Here is a 7,970-nt window from a genome sequence, read left to right as displayed (position 1 = left end):
GAAAGTATTCACATCGCTTCACTTTTTACACATTTTGTTATGTTACAGCCTTCATTATTTTCCTCAAAATTCTCTAAACAATACCCCATAATGACAATGTGAAAGAAGTTTGTTTTTAAGGGTCCATTCACACTGGCGCAGCATGACTTGCTGGGGCGAACTGTGAAGTCGCGGTGCACTTCGGCGTGACTTGCAGGGGCGAACTGTGAAGTCGCGGTGCACATCGGCGTGACTTGCAGGGACTTCATATAATTGAAGTCAATGCAAGTCACCTCCAGGTCGTCCCAAAGTAGTACAGGACCCTTTTTCTAAGTCGGAGCGACTTGTGTCGCTCCTATTAGAACGGGTCCTGTACTATTCAATGGCGAGCGACCGACCGCGACTTGTCAGGCAACCAAGTCGCCTGACAAGTCGCGCTAGTGTGAATGGACCCTAAATCTTTACAAATTTAATAAAAAAGGAAACAAATCCCATGTACATAAGTAAACACAGCCTTTGCTCAATACTTTGAAGCAGCTTTGTGCACCAATTACAGCTTCAAGTCTTTTTGAGTATGATGCTACAAGCTTGGCACACGTATTTTTGGGCAGTTTTCCCCATTCTTTTTTGCAGGACCTCTCAAACTCCATCAGGTTGGATGGGGAGCATCAATGCACAGTCATTTTCAGATCTCTCCAGAGATGTTCAAGTCTGGGCTTTGGCTGGCCCACTCAAGGACATTCACAGAGCTGTCCCATAGACAATCCTTTGTTATCTTGGCTGTATGCTTAGGGTTGTTGTTCTGTTGGAAGATGAACCTTTGCCCCAGTCTGATGTCCAGAGCACAGTGGAGCAGGTTTTCATCAAGGATCTCCCTGTACATTACTGCATTCATCTTTCCCTCAATCCTGACTAGTCTCCCAGTTCCTGCCACTGAAAAACATCCCGACAGCATTATGCTGCCACCTCCATGATCCACTGTAGGGATGGTATTGGCCAGGTGATAAGCGGTGCCTGGTTTCCTCCAAACATGACTTCAATCTTTCTTTCATCAGACCAGAGAATTTTGTTTTCCATGGTCTGGGCGTCTTTCAGGTGTCTTTTGGCAAACTCCAGGTGGGATGTCATGTGCCTTTTACTGAGTGGATTTTGTCTGGCCACTATACCATACAGGCCTGATTAGTGGAGTGCTGCAGAGATGGTTGTTCTTCTGGAAGGTTCCTCTCTGTCCACAACTGCTGGAGCTCTATCAGAGTGACCATCAGATTCTTGGTCACCTCCCTGACTAAGGCCCTTCTCCCCCGATCGTTTAGTATGTCCAGGTAGCCCACTCTAGGAAGAGTCTTGGTGGTTTCAAACATCTTCCATTTATGAAAGAAGGAGGCCACTGTGCTCATTGGGACCCTCAATGCTGCAGAGATTTTTCTGTACCCTTCCCTAGATCTGTGCCTCGATACAATCCTGTCCCGGAGGTCTTCAGACAATTCCTAGGAGTTCATGGCTTGGTTTGTGCTCTGACATGCACTGTTAACTGTGGGACCTTTTTCAAATCACTGGTGATGTAGCCAGGCCATCAGCGATGCACCCTGGGAAGGCTACATCACCTTGTCTATACACTACAAGATCTCTCCAGATTTCACAAAATCCTGCGAGAACTTCTGGCAAAGGCATTTTCATTTCTGTGCCAGATCTCACATTGCACATGCGCAAGATCTGTCAAAGATAGGATTCGTGTATTACAGATAAATTCAACCCATCGTATTTCTTCCCAACTGAAACCCATGCCACTAGCTCTGAACAAATAATGCATAACACCAATATTGAGAAAAATTTACATTTCATTTAACAAATTAACAAAATAAACATTTCTTAAAACAGAAACAATACCAAATCCAGTACCCGTAACATAAAGGTTGCCGATCTTGGGAGGCACCAAAAATCAAATTAGCATTGTGTATCAGGGTTAATACTTAATGGTCCCCAGCTGCGCATTACCTGGGATCCCCTAGAGGGCTCCTTGCCTTAGATGGGTCACCCTATGAACTTTTCCAAGAATATTAATGCCTTCCAAGACCCTAACCACCAAACCCTTTCCTTTGTTTTTTTTTTTTTACAAATAAAACAACCAAACAACCCAAAACAGGGCAGGAGGGCGAGGATTCCTGTTCTTGACTCCTGTTCTTCCGACTTCACCAGCAGGGTCTGTAAAACAAACTCTCTGTCCCTAGCATGCCCCCTATCCAAAACTCCACCTATCACTCCTGGACCAATCCCAATAATTTACCTCTTGCTACACCCCAGCCAATTGACCCTTGATGTCCTGTATTCTGTAAACCCCATCATGAGGCCCTGCGCCTATTTTTTATTTTTTTTGCTTTGGGCCTGCCTTTATCAGTGGGCCAACACAGATAACACATAGGAAGAATCTGGCCACTAATTATGGTGTTTTTTAAAGCTGGTAGTGTGGGAGCAGGATGCATACAAATGACATCCAGTGGCAATGTGGGAAAATTTTAAAAAGGGGCATTGATTGATAGATGTAAGTCACTTGTTTACCTGGTTGCCTTTAAATAGCATTGGCAGTTTTAAAGGGGAGGGGGTCCCTTTTAAGGTTGTTAGTAGCATCACTAAGGCATAAATTCCAAGTCTTGGTTGCTAAATGGTCAGAGCAGCTGTCAGTAAACTAGCAGGGAGTGTTTCCCACAGCACTAGATGAAAGCACGGCTGTTTGTAGCTTACACAGGAGGGTGACAAATACTTCTGCAACATTGGGAGCTGGTGGGATAGCGTTGTCACCCTATTATGGAAAGGACTAAATGAAGAGCAGGAACAACAAGTATTTATTAAGCATTTACTGTACTTACAATAATATAAAAAAAAAAAAACCTTGCACAACTACATTTACAAGTCAAAAATAGAGCTATTTACACAACATTATTATTTTGGGTTACATACACTTAACCGTAGGCTGACACATGAGAACAGTATAATAGCGGCTCTGATAAAAAGCCCTCTTTGGAAGTATGGAAAGGGTAAAACTGCTCAGTTCATTTTTGCTGTTTAAATTGTTTTTGGAAATGCAACAAGAAGTGAGAGGTGATCTATTCAAAGTGCAGAAATTCCCATTTTACACAGTTGCCACCAATAAAGTTACTCCCATTGGAAGATTTCCCCCTTAAGGCCCGTACACACACGCAGATCGTCGTCATACAAACGTCGGCGGACGAAAGATCTGCCGATTGTATGCGTGTTAGTATGGTGCCTCCGACAGATGTCTGCACACAATCTGCAGACAAGAGTCTTTCTTGCAAACATGAAAATTTTTGTCTGCAGACACCAGAACGGACAATTGTTTGCCTGTCAGTACAGAAATCAGCCGACAGACCGCAGATTTGCAAGACTGGGCATGCTCAGAAAATAAAAAACACAGGGAAAGTTAACCATTACATGACATCACTTCTGCAGTCAGCTGAAGTCTGCGGACAAAATTCTTGTGCTGTCCTTGTGCTGTCTTTGCACTTTTCAACAGACACCGACATCCCGGGGAGAAAAGACGAACATTTGTATGACGACGATCTGCGTGTGTGTATGGGGCTTAACTCCTGTTTTAGTGACAACTGTAAAATTTTTGATTTCCATCATTTTCTGTTCTGATTATTGTGGTCACCAGGATAAAAAGAGAGAGCAAATCTGTCACAGATAGCAATCACAACCTGACACATGTTTTTACTAGCTCTCCACTCTATCCACAACAGGAAAAAATGATTTGGCTATACACACACTTCAACTAATACACAATGCAATGGTAATACGACATTAGGCAAACTTATGGACTAAGGTAAACAGCGCATAGTCCCATTGTGTGGCCCTACAATATAACAAAAATTCATAGTATTAATTATTATATTTTTAATTTTGGTACTGGGGCTTGACACTTTGCTTTATGATAAAGTCATCTGTCAGTCCCTGTCACTATGGAGATCCGCCCGCTGTGTTTACACACAGCGGGCGGATCTCCAGACTCGATCCCCGACGATCGGGGCAGAGCAGCGGCAATCGCCGCTGCTCCTCCGCTGGCCCGACTCCCGCTGTGAATGAACACAGCGGGAGCGAGCCTCCGGCGGCGCGCGAGCGCCGCCCACAAGGGGCGGAGTCCAGCGACGTAGGTCTACGTCGCTGGACGGGATCGCGGCACTTTGCCGCAGTAGCCTCAATGTAAGCGGGGCTAAAGTGGTTAAGTAAATATCTCCTAAACAATACATGTTGAGGAGGTATTTACTGTATCTACAGGTGAGCCTTGTATACTGTAGGCTTACTTGTAGGTACAGTATAAATCAACAAAAACACCTTTACTACCACTTTAAGGGCCTTTGTCGATGGGCTTTGGGCTTGTGTTGATGCCGTTAGTTTGAGGGGCTCCCAAGGTAATTCAGGGTTCATTAACAGGTGCAATTGATCTGCATTAGACCTCCTTCTAACATGCATTTGACCTGCTTCAAGCAACTGTTGCATTCCTATAGATTTGTATGAGAATGCAACGTTTACCTAAAGCAAACAAAAGCCATTTGACACACGCCCTATTAGTGCTCTTATTGGCCACTGAAACCGTTTCCTTTGACAAAGGGAGGGATGCTGGTGGAGCTTAGCATAGAAACTAGCAAACATCAGGCCCCAGTGAAAAAGGAAAAATACATGAGTAGAGTTATGCCCCATACACACGTGCAGATTATCTGCAGACTTTTGTCTGCAGACTTACCAAAACCATATAATATGAGGTCAAACCTAAACACTTTCAATTTGTATGCAATCCGGCAGGCCCTTGCACTACATAGAAAAGGTAAGTCTGCAGATAATCGGCACGTGTGTATGGGGCATTAAAAGAAGATATTGTATGGCGTCTGTTCTAAGGCGGGTCTTAGTTTAAAATGGTACAGCGTCATTTGAAGCAATCCATAGTAGAAAAAGCCCTCACATTTTTTCCATTGATGAACGGTAGACTGTGGAGATGCCAGCCCGTATCACTGTTCATTTTAGCAGTTTAGGTCAGAGTTTTGGAGAGGCAGATGTACTGATTGCATAGGTGTGGGCTGAGTTCATATTAGACCCAGGGTTAAAGCTGGGGGCTCAACCCAACAGATAGGAGGTCAGTGCATGGGAGTCAGGAGGACTCCCATCCTCTCTAGGAGTCAGAGGGATTGCAGGGAGCAGTCAAAGCATGCATGTCTGCAGGAGGCAGATGTAGTCTGCCACAGAGCAGTAACAAGCTGATTGTGAGTAAGCTATGAGAGCGCTTGACTGGAGGGAAACCTTTGTGTTGGTCTGAGGAGCAGACCTAAGGCCTAGGCATGAGGCCCGAAGCAGCCGTGTGGCAGGTTAGCAAACCAGGAGGCTGAAGTGATGTAACAAGTTACAGTAAGCGTGGGACTCCTGTGTCGCAAATTGCAGTCTTTTGTGAATTTTACCGTTCCATTAAAAAAAAAATGGGCTGCCATGCCCTTAAAAATGCAGTTCTGGACTGGCACAACTTCTTGAAAAGGCATGCACCTATTCAGTCTAATCACTCCGATCTTTACAAGACCAACATATACTATAAGATTGGCACAGCAGAGCACATATACCCTGTTTTACCTTGCTTTTTGGAAATACATTGAAAAATGCATGTTTTATTGTGTGTTACGCCAACACATGTGTGTTGTGAGTTCACTTTTCGACCTAGAACCAAGTCCATGTTAGGGCCAACATGAATATCTTTGAGGCAGCACCTAGTTTGCTATTTTTCCAGCCATTCTTCAATTGTTGAAAACCAAACAAAAACCAGTCGTGCTGGAAAATGAATATATAACCTATGCCAGCTGCTGCCACAGGATACCAATATAGTGCCCTGAAATTCAGTATTATAAAGCCCCAAAAGAACTAAAATGGCACACATCACTATACATCCAAACAAATAAGCAAACTCTGTGAAATAAAGTCCAGAAACATAAAATGTCAGTTCAATATTATGTGCATATAATGATTATAAATTCAAACTTATAGTCGTGCTCTGTGGATTACAATAGTGCAACTTCAAATGATATATCAGCATGTCATGTTCCAGTCCCTCCACACCATACCTGTAGGTGGTTCCCCAATACACACCACACTCACCAGAGAAATCTGACCCCATGTGTTAGCAAGGGAGTCAAAAAAGTGCACAAGGTATCCACTGGAAGGTATGCACCCAATCTTCCAGGATATCCGGACCCTTATGCATCACTAGCGGTCACTTGCCAAGTTTGGTTAATAAACAAATGAAGTTAAGGGAGAAAAAGCCATTTATGGTGAAAACACCTTTTTTTATTAGGAAAAAAAATAATCCAATGCATGTATTAATAGGAGTGTGTACACAAAATAGGAAGAACTGCTGTGTGCAATCAGCGTGCGCTCCACCGAGTGGATGTTACATAGTTAGTCAGGTTGAAAAAAGACACAAGTCCATCTGGCTCAAACAATAAAAAACAAAAATAAAAAGTGCTGTCACAGAAGTCTTTGCCTACGCGTTTCATTATTACTATGCAACCTCCTCAGGAGCAGACAAAAACTGGCTTCACTCTGTTCTTCACTATATATATATATATATATAAACCCCCACCTATATAACCATACTAAGAGTTGCTGCCTTCTTACCAAACATAGCTATTGCACATATAATTCCCTTATCTTCTCACAAGATAGCACAACAGCATATGATCTTAATGTCTCAGTATGTTATTATACATTCTTACATCTATTTAACAATACCAATATACCTATGCCTTATGCCCCATATACAGCGCCATCTTGTGTGGATGTAGGGCAAACACAGCAAAAACCTATTTTGACTTCCCCATTTAAAGGGTAACTCCACTTTCGTGGGGAAAAAATATCAGCAAATAAAGAAAAAACAATAAAGCGTGTACAATTGCGACACAAATCATGTTGTAATTGAATGTTATTAAAAATGACCTTTCCTTTTCAATCTTCAGCTGCTGTTATTTTCTGAAAATGCAATGCAATATTATCTACCTGGAGCTCTTCTGTACACAGAATGTGTACTGACTACATCCCAGAAACATCATTTCCTGCTTGTGTGATTGGCTCACCATTTTTCCCAGAAGTCTGTACTAAGATACAAGTCAGATTTCTGGTATCCCCTGCCACAAAAATGTCATTTCTGGTGAGATACTCCTAATAGGAACACATCTAAAGTAATACAGGCCAAGCAGATTTCCTCATTAGAGCCCTGCAACTGCCACAGCTGACAGATACTATGAAACCACTCCCATGAGACCCACCCAGCCCAGGGGCACAGAGGAGCAAACCATGATTTCTTCAGAATAACAAAAGGTAAGAATCTGCAACCAAGTTTGTTAAAATCCTTGCAATGTACATACTGTAGATCACCCAGAGGGGAATGTTTTTTTTTTTCTCAACAAAAGTGGAGTTACACTTTAAAGTATAAAAAAAAAATATTGCAAAGGAATACAGGTATAATAATATGTAAATCACATTAAATACAACAAATATAAAATATGCAAATATTGATAAAACCATACAAAAATACATTGTTAAAAATAGTATTTAAAAAAAAATGTCAAAAGGAGGGTTCCAAAAACATGTAAATAAATAAATAAATACATATATTCTGCAAATTGCTACATTTCTATTTTTTCTTTCTAATTATTGAAATAGTTGGTTCCACCATGGTAATTTATTTATTCATATTGGAGGATCACCTACTGGGATGGTGTGGAGCCACTGAGTTGGAACATGGCACACTGATATATAATCTGAAGTTGCACCATTGTTATTGGACAAAATCCCAGAGCACAGCTACGAGATTACATTTATTATCATTCTATGCACATAACATTGGACTGACTCTTTGGGGTTGTTTTTCTAAAACTGGAGAGTGCAAAATTTGGTGTAGCTCTTTTTTTTTTAATCAAAACTTAATTGAACAAGCTGCAATT

Source organism: Pelophylax lessonae (assembly GCF_965119305.1).
Source record: "Pelophylax lessonae genome assembly, contig: HAP1_SCAFFOLD_854, whole genome shotgun sequence".
Classification (NCBI taxonomy): domain Eukaryota; kingdom Metazoa; phylum Chordata; class Amphibia; order Anura; family Ranidae; genus Pelophylax; species Pelophylax lessonae.
Note: the sequence above shows the minus strand (reverse complement) of the source record.